This window comes from Dipteris shenzhenensis, chromosome 18 (assembly GCF_047967505.1).
Source record: "Dipteris shenzhenensis isolate YYH24624 ecotype China chromosome 18, Dip_SZ_1.0, whole genome shotgun sequence".
Classification (NCBI taxonomy): Eukaryota; Viridiplantae; Streptophyta; class Polypodiopsida; order Gleicheniales; family Dipteridaceae; genus Dipteris; species Dipteris shenzhenensis.
In genome coordinates, this window is record NC_141613.1 from 42,421,362 (window position 1) to 42,436,402 (window position 15,041).

Genomic DNA, 15,041 nt, shown 5'->3' on the forward strand with positions numbered 1-15,041 from the left:
TGCAATAAAGCATTCACCATATCTTGCACACATGCATCATGTAAGCTGATTTTTGTCTTACATCCCTTGCCTGCAAGCCAACCACCATGCATACTCTCAACAATATTTGTACTTGGAGTGCAAGCCAACTCGGGTGGTCTTTTTTGCACCTACATGCGCATTTTAATAACAAATAAGTAATTTATTCATGACACTAATACAAACATTTAGGATAATGAAAAACATATCCTGTACTTACACTGGACATTAGATTTCCCCAATGTGCTATTCTGACCTCCCACCAACTAAACCAACTATCCAAGGCTGCTATATTTTTCTCCACTTTTGTTATTCCTCTTATTTTCCACCAATTCCATATCCTAGATCTTTCGATAAGAGCATCATCCCTTGACCTGCATGTTCTCCACCACTGGCACATCAATATATGCTTCTCATACAAATCTCTGTTTCTTGGTGTGTTGTTGCATACTTTGAGCCTAATGGAAAAGACATGACCTTTCTCGACCATCCATTACATTCTTGGATCCCCATTGTAAATTGTTCTTATGGCTTTCCAGTTTGCTTGGGCTTCATCTGCCATAAACCCATAGAAATTTGCATTATCAATCTACATAGTCTCATTGTATAATTCAACATTAACCAAAAAAGAACTCGGCTTGTTTCATCTTCTTTCATCTCGCATGTTGCAATAATCATGAGTTCTAAATAGTGCAATAGACAAACAAAAGAAAAAACAAGGGTCAATAAAAATACTTTTGATCCAATATCTTTCTGAGACTTGAATAATGTGGACAACAATTACCTGGGATCATACACATGACAAGCCATTGTGTTCCATTTGAGAACTCTATGAGTGTAATTAAATTGGACCCATGGCCATTTCAAGTCTCCGCTTCCATCCCTTTGCATTAGATTCACTAAATCAATACCTAAATTAGGACCCTTTGTTGGCATTTTAAACACAAGACATATGTCTTCATTAGGTAGACCTTCGCCTGGAAATCTACTTCGATGGAAGAAAGCATACATCAACCTTTTCTTTAGTAACAAAAAGCTATCATAGCCTTCGCCCATTGGCATCCTTTCTTTTTTTCTTGTGCTATAATTCATCTAAACCTATCAAAGAAAGGAAATCATTAAAAACTATATCCACCAAATCATCCTAGCATATTCAACACATGAAGTAGTCATTTACCTCTCGTTTTCATCAATAAGGCTTATCTCCTCAAGGAAATTCACAAGTTCATTTTCACCTACTACAATAGCCCCCTCTATTCATCTTCATTCTTAGGCCTGAACATTGAGCTTGCCAAAAGCTCTTTTACAACACACATTTGAACCTTCCTTGGTCCAACATTGCTATCAACTTTGAGAACATTTGTAACCAATTGTTTGATCTTATCTATATGACTCTTTGAAGTTCCAGGTTGCACATCATGCTTATGGTCACCAGCATGTACCATTAATCTTGTCAAGTTTGCACATGGGACATGACATAGTACACTTGATAGTTGCAGGTGGTGACACAAAATGCAAGCTTTCTACAATAATGACGTATTATTCTATTCTTCTCTTTTGTTGTCATGAGCCCAACTGCACATTTCTTCTAGAGATACCCCTTAAAAAATGATCTATTGTACTTCTTATTATTTTGATAACATGGACAATTGATCCTATGACATTCAATGGATCCAACATAATAGCCCACTCTGACAATGGCATTGATAGACATTTTTGTTATAGTTGGTCTCATCTATAAATGACCATCATATTTTTTCTCCATGCCCTCCATGGTCTTTAATCGACTAAATGTTGGTGGAAATTCCATGATAAGATTCCCATTATATTGTCTTGGAATCTCGTCCACAACCATCCATTTGGTTATCCTCACAATGTAAGTTTTTAGTACACTATTTTTTTGACTTTCCATTATCATAGGAATTATGCTCTGTGTGACCACTGGGAAATCCATATCACTATTCAAGTCAATTAAATTAGCAGAAGGGGCCCCAAAAAGTTTCTTTGGAGCTGTAGATGACAAAGGAACATCCAAGTCAGTCAATTGAGTTAATGAGGCCCTAAAAATTTTCTCTGCAGTTGCAGTGGATGATAGAACATCCAAGTCAATCAAAATTAGAAGAGAAGGCCCCAAAAAGTTCCTCTACAATAGTAGAGATTGATGGAACATCCAAGTGAATCAAATTAGTTGTGGAGGCCCCTAAAAAATTCTATGGAGCTGCAGAGAATGATAGAACATCAAAACTTTCTAAGTCAATTATATTAGTTGTGTCTTGCCCAAGTTTATTCCCAAGTACAACATACTTCATGGACAAAGATGAATCAATCACATAGTGTTCATAACCTTCCACATCAACATGACTTGGTATGTACACTAGAACATCTGACTTCCCACCAACACCTACACTAGATATCATAGCATTGAAGCTTTGAAAAGCATACAAAGGGTGCAAGAACTTTTCTAAATATTGACTACTTACAATCACTCTTCCCCAAGGCAACCGAAGTGAGTTGGGAGAGTAGATAGACCCAATCGATGATGACTTCTAAATCCATGGTAAAAGTAGGAACAAAGTCAATGAATTTGAACACAAAGAAGATTGCACTCCATAAACAAGAATATGTGCTTGAGAAGACTATCTTTCAATCTCACATCACAAGATAGGGAGCCTCCTGCTAATGGACAAAGCCTCTCATCAAAGGGGAGGACGCCGATTGCTTGCTTAACACACAGGGACGAGCATTTTCTGAGCGAAATCTTCCGAGCGTCCGAGCGAAGGAAAAAAAAAGCTTCCAACTATGCATAAATATGGCAAAAGTCGATCAGAAGAAAACATAGTTTCACTTAGAAATATGCAAAGTATTATAGCAATGCCTATTTTATACAAAATCCTTTAGGTGAATCTGTAGGAATGGTGAGAGCATAATGGGATGGCTTTTGAAGAAACCCACATGTAGAGTAGACTTCTCTATGAAAATTCCCTTATGATCCTTCTTACAACTTTTACTTAATAGGGGGTGACATTGAAAACCCTCTCTCAACCTATCTTCATGAAAGAGTTTCTTCAAAGAAAACTCATTGAAGCAAGCCATCCAGGTAGTTTCGCCAGCGAAACCCCTTTGAAGCAAGTCTCCCAAGGTAGTTTCGCTGGCGAAACTACCTTGGATAGCACTTTTAAAAGTGACATAACTTTCATATCCAATGTCCAAATATAGTCATTCAACCACTCAGCTAATAGTCTTGTTAATTTTGTAAAGAGCCATCAATACCTACACGCTATGTTTAGAGAGCACTGAGTGAAGCAACTACGACAATTTTGTCAGACCAAATTTGCTACATCTTTTCTTGTGCTCGCTAGATTGTTAGAAGTGTGTCAGGCTTTAGTCAAGACCATCGCTAATAGATGATGGGTGAACTGGCTTGAGAAAAAGACACACTATATACTACCTAGTAATAAATGTGCACATATTGTACACTTAGGTTCATTTTGGAGAAATGTGGGCTTTGCATGGAGCTACATTTGCTCATCATCCACAATATCAAATGCATGCCCAATCGCAAATCCAAAAGTCATAAGCCACTTTCGAGAGGTTTGTAGAAAGTTACTTCCAACAGAACAAGGTAAATTGGCCTACCATCAACAAGTAAAGTACACGAACCGTGAATGTTTGTTTGGAGACCCTTAGCATCTTGATGCTACTAAGATGACTCCTACACCTGTAACTTACCTACTTGAGTTAGAGTTGCAGCATGATGCAACACGTGTGCTCTGTTGCTACATCATTTGGTGCGTGTGAGTGTAATTGGAGTGCATACAATTTTATTCATTCCAGAAGAAACAACTAGCTAAAACCATCAAAAGCTAATATTGCATCTGTAATCTACAGTTGCAATGTTGTTGCTAGGGCTACAAGTGGATCCACTACACCGTGAATTGGTAAACAATGATTAACTATGAAGATTGCTATTGCTGAGGGTGCCTTCAATGAAGAAGAGGATGAGTTTGAGCTACTCAATGAGATAGTGAATTGGAAGAGGATGAGTTCGGGATACTCAATCACAATAGTGAATTAGAAGAGACATGTATTAATTGTGAGAAAGAAAAAATGCATGTGAGGGTATGGATATGTTAAGTGACTAAAGAGTGCATATGCTCGTATCCATCTTGTCTCTCTAAATAGCTTGTATTGTGGTGCATGAGAATATGTTGAGTGACTGAAGAGTGATATGCTCGTATCTAATTTTGGTTCATCAGAGGGGATAAATATGATAATATGTTAAGTGACTAAAGAATGATATGCTCATATCCAATTTTCCAAGTTTTACTCCACTTATTTTGAAATTAGATTTATGGCATTGTCATGCTTTACAGTTGGATGCTTTACTCCACTTATTTTGAAATGAGATTTATGGTATCATGGCATTGTCATGCTTTACAACTGGATGTTTATACTGCATGAATGAATGTTTTACGATTTGCATTCAAATATACTATCCACAATGTGGACTTATGCATTTTGTGGATCATCTGGTATAAATAATAGCTAGAGCCAACCTTGTGACTTGCAAATAGTTTCAAGCCACCTTGTTTTCTATGAGTCAAGCATGCACAAGATTTGCTCTAGTGATTATGAGATCAAAGTTAGCTTAGTGACTTGAGTCTACTTGGCATTGATTGGCATCTACAATGTAAGGTAGCTAATCTCATTTAGTTTTGGACATGCTTCATAGCTTCATCCTTCATCTCACTCTAATTATAGCATCCAATGGAGAAAAATCACATTGTTACTATTCTTAGATTCATTTCAAAGAATATAATATAACTCAAGGATGAACATCATGTTCTCTTTCTATGTATTCTCTTCAATTTGTCACATCACAAGTATATGCACTCAACACATGTTCAGAACATAAAGTAAGCATGTTTGCAAGCTTTCATTGCATCCAACATTGTCTCGAGCATAAAAGTCAATATGTTCTCAAAATTACATTACATATTTTTAAGGCATAGAAGAACTAGGACCATGCCTATAGCGCATTGAGTGCTTGGTGGTGCATCTTGAGTATCTATATTTGTCAATTGTGTAAAATTAAACTAGTCAAATGCCTCCTCCGTGTCAATATCCCCAAACATGGGTTTTGTATCGAGTGAGCTTAGCTTCTAGCCTTGATTGTGCACTTGTAGAGTATCAATCTTCTAAGCTAGGATGCAATTCGAGCTTGAAACTCCTCTGTGGTAACGCCTATTGACAGAGAAGTAGGGCAGTTGTGGCTAGGTCAATCAAATCATTGTGCACTTATGGAGTTAGCACATGAGGCCTTTGATCTTGTGCTCAGCTAATCATCCCCTTCCTAGTCCTGACAGATGAATTTTATCCATCCAATCGACACATCGATGCAAGATATCATGGGCGTACACCTATGGAATGAAGAATATAGGAATTTGTTGATTATTTGGCATATCTCCTTCCACCTCTATAAACCGTTGGAGTAGGATGTGGAGCTAAAGTTTTGTGTCTTAGGTCTGCAAGTTTCGGTTGTTGCGAGTACTTGTTTCTTGCATTTCTAGATCAAATAAACAATGTATCTCACACAAAATCTGATGTGCATAACTTAGCCACTTCTTGAAGACTAAGTGGCTCCCTTGTCATCGTGTCATCATTTATGAGACCCGCAACAAACATACCTGGACTCTCTTTCCTAGCAGCTCTCTTTGCTCACTCAAGATTGCTTGTGCCTTGGCATGATTCAACTGCTCATCCAAATTGGGTTTCTAAGGCACAAAACCTATCAATGAGTTTTTGGAATGTCCTGGGGAGTTGCTTCATCGATAAAGACATTCTCTCCCTCTGTACTCATTTTATAACTTGATAATGTACGATACTTTATTGCATTAATAACGTGCAAAAATATATAAAAAATCAGTAACAATGCAACAACACATTTAAAAGATACAAGATTACACATATTAAAGCATGTGGTCCATTATTGGTAGTAAGCACATCGATCAACACACATTGACTTTTGAAGTAAACTCATTGAATAACAATTTAAACATCAAGTAGTTGCATTGATATATACAAAGTATTTGAATTAAACATATACAAAGAATATTGAAATTGCTCATCATGGACTAAAATATATACAAAAAGTGTCATGTTTAGACATATACAAGTGTCCATTATGGCAGTACACAAGCAAGATTCACTCATCTACATGTCTAATTCCTTGGTTAGGATTGAGCTGTAGTTTGCATCTCCATGTAATATCAAAAATCCTACAAAACTCTTATGTGGAAGGATGACTTTTGGGATCTGGGGGCTTTCCACGTTGGACTAGTCGTCAAGCTTATTGAATAGAGCTTGTGCTAGACCAATATAAGTATATAATATACAAGTGTCCATTATCTTCAAAATGTGGTACAACACTGTGTACACATCATGTTCAACAGAAAAAGATTGGGGGTCAGTGCCATAACACTCTAGTGCCACGTGGCAATATTTTTTATGGAATGCTTGCTCGCTAGCAGGACTATACCTCTTTGCAAGTGGATAATGATTTCTAGTTCTCATTCCCCAATCACAAATTCCTAGGTACACTTCTAAGGTTGACTTAGAGAATTGTAACAAAATGTTTTGTGCAATGCAAATCATTATGCATGACATTGTGTTGGTGCACATAAGTGCACTTAAAAGATCCAAAACATGCTCAGGGACATGCGGAGCTCTAGTGATCAATTTTGCATTACCGTGGTGTCTCGCTAGAGACGGATTCTTGTCATCATGCCTGAAGTACATCAACCAACTATCCAAATGACTGCCATTCCAATATGGAAATAGAGCATTGGTTCCCTATCTTGAACGAGACCTATAGCTTGTATGATGCCTGAGTGTTGAACATCCCTCAAGCACATGGCTTCCTTCAAAGCTTTTGTTTGCAACTCCTCTAGTGTCCTTCCATGCTTGAAGACCTTGCAAGCATAAATCTTTGTGTTGTTGAATTGCGAGATGCAGATATTGCATAAGTTGATGTTTGCACACTCGCTCGTGCCCAGGGCCCGCGCTAGGTATGAATCACAAATCTCGTCATTGGAGAAGGTGGAGCAAAGGACGGTCTAGCTCTCCATGATGGGAAGGTTGTATTGATGTTGCAAGTGGCGAAGTTTGTACTAGTGCTTTAAGTGGTGAAGGCAAGGCAAGGGCAGGTGTAGATGTGGTGAGTTTGCAGGACAGGGGAAAAAATCCACATGTGCAGCAGCAGGAGGCACAATTGGATGTGTGGCAAAATGCCCAAATGGATGTGGAATCAATGGGCCAAAACTAGGGTTTTATCTCGTTGGAAGATGTGGAATGATTGAAGGAATGTAAGATGGGAGTGGACGTGATGGAGTGTGTGACAGGGGACCTACTAGGAATGGAACATATGGTTGTTGTTTTGTAGGTTGAGGATATAATGGACCATGTGTAATGGATGGGGGGACAACTAGATATAATGGAAAACTTGCATTCATGGAAAGGAGGGTATGGAAGGTCTAATTGTGGTGGATATAGAAAGTCACCTTGTGGTGGAAAGTCCGGTTGCAGTGGTGCTTGTGGGGGATGGGGATGTGGGTGCACTGGTGGCTTGGAGGATGAGGCATCTCCTTTGCCTTTGAAGGCACACCATGCATTCTTGAAGGCATCTCCTTTTCCTTTAAAGGCACACCATGCATTCTTGATGTATTGACTCTCGACTCTATTGTCAGTGGGCCCTACCACTTTAGTTTGGAGGCAGTGATGTTTATGACCTATCGGACCAAGACATCATCTAGACTTCCCCGTTTGCTCACTTTTTGGCATATTTGCCCTCTTAGAACTTGGGTATTTTGCCAAATTTACTGTTATTTATAGTGACTAGGTTGGCACAACAAAATTTGAGATTTATTTGCATTCCCCTTGGATTTGGGCTGGTCACTTTTGATCATTTGCAGGATAGCTTTATGCCTTTGGTGCATTGATTTTTGCTAATTTAGTGCATTCAAATATTACAAGGGAGTATTTTGCATTTTGGCTTAGTGTTTGAGTAGCCTACTTGGCATTTCTTATGAATTGGGTCGGATGTTGATGCTTGTACATGCCCTCCATCCGATGTGTTTCCCCTGTGCAAGTCATAGATGGTACCATCATCAAGATTATCTTTAGCTGCAAGCATTCCAAATGAATCATGATTGGCCATTGCAAATGAAAATCCCCCAAAAGAAATTGCATTATAAATGTTAAATCTTTAAGGTTATCACTCCATTGAGCAGGCTGCTCAAGAGGTGTCTGCAAATCTACAAATGCCAGCCCAAAAATGACAGTAATAGCTCTACAAGTATAAATGCTTTGGCTAGTCTGTATCAGATTCAAAATGAGACATTGGTTGCCTATTTGTGCAGCAGCTTGATGGTGTTAAGATGAATGAAGGCGATAGCATGGATGCCTATCTCATGTAGATCAAGGACATTTGAGAGTATCTCATCAATGTTGCTAAGATAGTTCCAGATTCATAGGTGATGTTCATGACACTAAATGGACTCCCTGATTCTTACCAAGGTTTTGCTACAACAAGGAGGTTAGTGGCCATGTGTCACCTTGACCACTATTCCTTTGATTAGCTTGTCTCCCTACTACTACAAGAAGAGCAAATTCATCAAAATAGGGCTGCTTCTATTCACACAAATTAGGCCTTCACTTCCAATCATAGGGGCCAAGAGGAAGGGGAGAGAATACCAAACCTTCATCTAGTACCTCATCTTCTTCTTCTTCTACTAACTGGAAGAAGAATAAGCGCTATAATTATTGCAAGAATCGAGGCCATGATATCCCAGAATGTCAAAAGTATAACTCTTTGGAAAAGGAAAAAAAGCAGCAAGGTCTTGCAGTTATAAATGCTCCTACTGCCCATGATCAGTCTCATGGGGCACCAAATCTGGCTCAAGATGAGTGGGAATTTGTTGTGGGCCTATCACTATAATCCAGAGATGCATGATTCACCTTTATTAATTCCAAATTCTAACTCAACCTGATAATTTAACAACAGCTCTTCTAGGCACATTACCTCCTATAAATCTCTATTTTATTCCTTGAGTGATGCTCCACATGGGGGCATGCAACTTATCCCGTGAAACTAATTAGTAAGGTACAAGTCACATCAGTGTTAGGTGATACAGTGACACTTGTGGAAGTTTGTGTGGTCTAGGTATCAAGAAGAATTTGATTTCTATTTCATCCATCTCCACACATGGCTTCATATTTATTTTTCATGGTCATTGTTGCACTACGTATGATAGCTAGCATGATAACCATATCGTACTCACTAGGATTCTTGATTATTTGAAAAACAGGCTTCTATAGAAGCTAATGCCATTATTGAATGTGTGATTTCCAATAATCACTTATGGCCTGAGAGATTAGTGAATCTAATCTAAACTTTAACAGTTTGGTGAAGATGCATTTAAATGACATGGTGGTAGCTCCCACACATGAGAGATAAGGGCATCCAACCTTTAATAGTTTGGTAAATATACATTCAAAGGACAGGGTGGTAGATATCCCACCCATGCATGCAGTTACAAAACATGTATGTGAGGGATGCTTATTGGGGGAAATGCATCAGTTCCCATTTCCGAAATATGGGACCACTGGTGCATCCAAGACGTTGCACCTAGTACATAGTGATGTTGTAGGCCAATGTGGATAGTATCCCTTCGGGTCTAGTTATGCTATTCTACTTTTGATAACTCCACCAAGTTTATTTGGATTAATCCCATAAAATCCAAGTCAAATTTCTTCTCTTGCTTCAAACATTTTCTTTCCTTAGTAGAGGGAAAAGCTCTTGGCTCTTTGCACTAATAGGGCGGTGAATACTTATCTCGAGAGGTTTTTTATTTTTTAGCAGCCTGGGGTATCATACATCAATGCATAGTGCCATACACTCCACAACAAAATGGACTTGCATAGCAAAAAAATAGGACATCTATGGAAATGAGCAGGTGCATGCTTAAGGGGGAGTCTTTGCCCAATAAATTTTGGTTAGATCCCATTATGTGTGCCAACTATCTGCTCTACTGAAGATTACAAAAAACTGAGCGGTAAAATGCCAACAGACCTAAAAAACCGAGCAATGAAAAGTGAGAGGAAAAAATCAAGCAAGCCCTTTCCAAAAAATGCTTGATGTCAACTAAAATATTTAGTTTTACAAAACCTTGACAATGACCCTAGTAAAATAGTGAATACATATCCAATCCACACTTGGCAAAACAGCCAATGACCCTCCAACATCCCACTATGTAATTTTTTATTTTTATTTTAAAGGATCCAAAGTAGATTGGATGAGGAGCAAGAGTCAACATAGGATATTGTGTGTCTTGGTTTGATAGGATGCAAATATCCAACGCTTTAGAAACTATATAGATGCCCTTGAAAAGTTGATTCCTAGACTAATGAATGGTGACACAAATTCTGTTTTCAAAAGATACCTGCCAAGATACTTTAGGATTAGTGTGTCTTCAAATTGGAGAGCATGGCAAGATGTACAAAACATGGTGCACGTACACCAACATTACTGTGTCAACCCCCCTCACAACTGACCACACCTCCCACTCTGTGCAAACAATCGACCAAAATAAGTCATTTTTCTATTTGGTTCTGTTCTACAAATTTCCCACATTGTCTTTGTGACCTTTGTCTCCATCACCATAGTTTGATTGTCCTTGCCCATAGGCATGGGGTTTTTCTTACCTCTCCATGGTGATGGTCACCTATTTGGGTTTGTGGCTATGCTCCTCCATTATCACTCTTGGATATGCATGCACTAGACATTTCTTGCGTACACTCTATTTATTGACTCATGTCTGCTACATTTCAGGGGAGTTCACACGCATCTCATCCATTGGTGTATTTTGTCAAATCAACCAACCTCTTACCAGAAGATGAACCAGCACCATGAGCATAAAATCTTTCTGCCATGTCTTCAACCCTGGGTCCACATCCAGATTTGAACCCTTCAGATATGCATTATACTTTACTTTTTGCAAGACAACCAAAGACATGTCAACTCCTATTGCTTCAAACAAAGAAATTTGACTCTTATACCTGACACTTGCTTTCATGCTTGCATGCTTGACTTTTGAAAGATTAGTCCTAGGGACAAACATCCCAGACTTACTCTGTGAAAGAAACCAAGGGACAACCATGTTTTGAGTGTTGGAATTTCTCCTTGCAAAACATGTCGTGATTACCAAAATTTTCCGATCTCATTTCTACAGTACTCTGTTGCATTTTTAGTTGAGGCATCCCTCCATTTTCTACAAAGTGACTTGTGTTCTTTTTGAGAAGATGGATGAATGCATTTGTGAGTATGGCGAACCATAATTTTCTCCCAATGGAAAACATAGCTTCTTTCTTTACTCGACATCTCATTACTTGCACCTCCAAAATACACAGTATGCACAACAAACTAGTTAGAATTGGCCTCATCTGCCATAAAATGTCTAAACTCGAGTTTTGGAAATCCATTCTTTTGCACCATGTCGTTGAGCATTATCCAAAATTCAATTTGTGTAAACCTATCTTCCACTCTAAGCTCACAAGTCGCAATTGTCAAAAGTTCATGCATGAAGGGGTCATACACGTGCTGACATTGTTGGCCAACCAAAGACTCTATTAAGATGATCAAAGTAAACCCACATGTCCCTAAGTTGCTACCTAGTCTCATCTGTTAACCAAATCCAAGTCATTCCCAAAACCCTTCACAAACATTTTGAGAACATGGGGCTGATGCTCAATCCCCAATTGTCTTGGAAACAAGACACTATGGATGAAAGGGTACCTACACTTGTTCTTGAGGTCAACAACTTCAAGGCCTTTTAATGTCATGGTTTGAGCTATCTTTGCATGCTCCAGGCATATTGCATATGCTTGTTGTTTGACAAAGGGTTCATATTCAAGCAAATTGGCAAACTCATCATCTCCAATATCTTTTGCATGCCCTTGTTCACCAACCATCATCATATCCAAAATGACATCCCTGGCAACTATTATCCCCAATTGCTTAGCAGTGGTGAATGGATTCAACTTTGCACGTGATACAACTTTTTTCTCAATTGTTTCTATGTCTGCTCGAACCCACTTCATATGGATGGCAATGATTGTGCCAAGATGAATAGCACATCAAGTAGTGTTATCTCAGTCTTTAGGAATGCAGTATTAAATCATAGCTGGGCATGCAAAAACTGTTGAGATATCGAGCTCCACTCGTGATATGCCACGGTGACCGTTGTGCATTTATGTCACCGATCTGTTAGCTGCAGATGCGGTTGGTACACCGCCCATGAATAATAGCTGGATGACAGCTATCCTTATGTACTCTAGTTCATGGCTCAGTTAGTATGCCACCTTGGTTAGCTGAGTTTGGTTTGAGGCCCACATATAGGGTTCTCCTATTTCTTTGTACTTGAGTTCTTTTTGGCTTTCACAACTAAGAAGAGGAAAACTGTTTTCAGCCTCCACTTTTGTGTGTATTCCCCCATTGTGTATGTGAGAAAGCCGCAAGTGAGACTCCTTCCTTCTCTCTCACTATCTTCACATGATATTAGAGCCTAGTTCGTGGTAAGGAGCTCAAAGAAAGAAAACCAATTTCGCGGTGTCCCGGTAAGAGGACCAGTGTTGCTTTCTTTTTCGAGTTTGGGAGCAAATCTCTGCAGGTAGCACAGCCGGAAGTGCAAGAGTGCACTGTCTCAGATTGAGATGCCCTTCGCGGTGTGGTGAGAGGGAAGTATATGCTGCGGGACTAGGCAAAGTCCTTGGTGACTTTATTTTTCTGATTCGAGGCCATCTCGAGGCCTGTTTTGGTGGCAGAAGATTTCCGCAGGCACTGAGAAAAAGGCCCTGTTTTTACTGTGCGACCACTATTCTGTAGGTCAGTGAAAAGTTACCGCAGAAATTGCATCGTATGCCTGTGTGCAGAGATACTGGGAGCTACAGAATCATCCTTATTGCCTATTGATGCAAAATCGTCACTAGGAAGTGACTGTGTGGTCAAATACCACTTTCGTCAGTTTTGTAGATTTGCCCGTGTGAGGCAGAAGCTATGTTTTTACAGTGATAGAATATTTTGCAGTGTTCTGTAATGGCGTCTTATTCTCTTTCACAGATTGTCACTGAAAAGCTTAACAAGAACAACTTCCAAGTATGGAAGTTTAGAATGACGAATTTCCTTATGGGAAAAGGCTATTGGGAGTTCATTACATGAAATGAAGAAGAACCAATTCTTCCTAATGTTCCCAATCAATAGGAAACACATGCATTTAAAGGATGGCATGAGAGAGCCAGAAAAGTTATGTATTGGCTGTCTATCAGTATTTCAAATTCTATGATTGTGCATATTCAGGATGCAAGTACGCCAAAGGAGTCATGGGATACTTTGGCAAAAATGCACAGCACAAATACGCAAGCCAGGAAAATGCAGCTCAAGCAGGAGTTGCACAATGTTCAGAGAGAAAATATGAGCATCAATGACTACCACATGAAGGTGAAGAAAATTGCAGATGCACTTGCTTCCATTGGGTCGCCAGTGGAAGATGATGATCTAGTTTCTGTGACCTTGAATGGTCTAGGAAAGAATTATGCACAGTTCCGGACATCCATTGCCGTCCGTGAAAAATTTCCTGATTTTGAGGAGTTGTTTGCTCTTCTAATTTCCGAAAAGCAGAGAAATAGTGGTGCATCTTCTTCAGGAGGAACTTCACAAGAAACTTTCTTCTACTCAAATGCTGGAAGAGGTAGAGGCAGAGGTAGGGGAGGCCGATTTGGAGGCCGTGGTAGAAATCAAAATATGCAGCAAACTCAAGAAAACTAGTCCTTTGGAGGAGGACATGGTAACTCTAGAGGCAGGGGGAGCCAAAGAGGTCGTGGTGGATGGCAGAGAGGTCAAAATGCAAACAACAATGTTAAATGCTACTATTATGGTAAAATGGGTCATATGGCTAAAGATTGCTACAAAAAGCAGAATGACATTATGAATGGAAAATTGCAGCAAGGCAATTATGCATCCTCTAGTAGACAAGGTGATGACAGAAATGAGCATTTGTTTATGATGCAGCACATGACCAATTCTGTGACAAGTGCAGAAGAAAGCAATGATGTGTGGTATGTTGACTCAGGTGCGTCAAACCACATGACAAGTCATGCAGAATGGATGCAGGATGCAAGGAAAATGGAAAGACTAGGATTTGTGGAGACTGGTGATGATACTACACATCCTATTGTGCAGTTTGGTAAAATTCCTTTGTTTATGCAGGATGGGAAAAAGAAATACTTGTCTGATGTATTTCATGTCCCGAATATCACCAAGAACCTGGTTTCTGTTGGTCAAACGGTTGAGCAAGGCTTGCAGGTCAGATTTAATCCTCATGGATGCTTTGTTGAGGATATGAAAAATAACGGTCGCTTGATAGCAAAAAGAAAGAAGAAGGGCAGGATGTTTACATTGGATGCAGACATGCTTGAATTGAGTGCAATGATGTTTGCACATGGGACCGGTGTAGTTACAGATATTGATATCTGGCATAAACGCATTGGTCATGTTAATGTACAGCGACTTAAATCAATGCAGGCCCAAAATATTGTTACAGGATTGCCCAAATTCAAGGTTGCAGAAATGCATAAGGTATGTGAAGCCTGTCAATTTGGAAAACAGGTAAGGAAACCATTTTCTAGACATGTTCAAGAGAGTAAGAAGCCATTGGAATTAATCCACTCTGATGTGTGGACTGCTAAAGCTGCATCTATTGGAGGCTGTCACTATTTTGTCACTTTTATTGATGACTATAGCAGAAAAGTTTGGGTGCATTTTATGAAAAAGAAAAGTGAATTGTTTGGGCATTTCAAAGCTTTTAAAGCTATGGTTGAAAAAGAAACAGGCCTGCAAATAAAATGCCTAAGGTCAGATGGAGGGGAAGAGTACCTCTCAAATGAGTTTTCAAGGTTCCTGCAGGAGCATG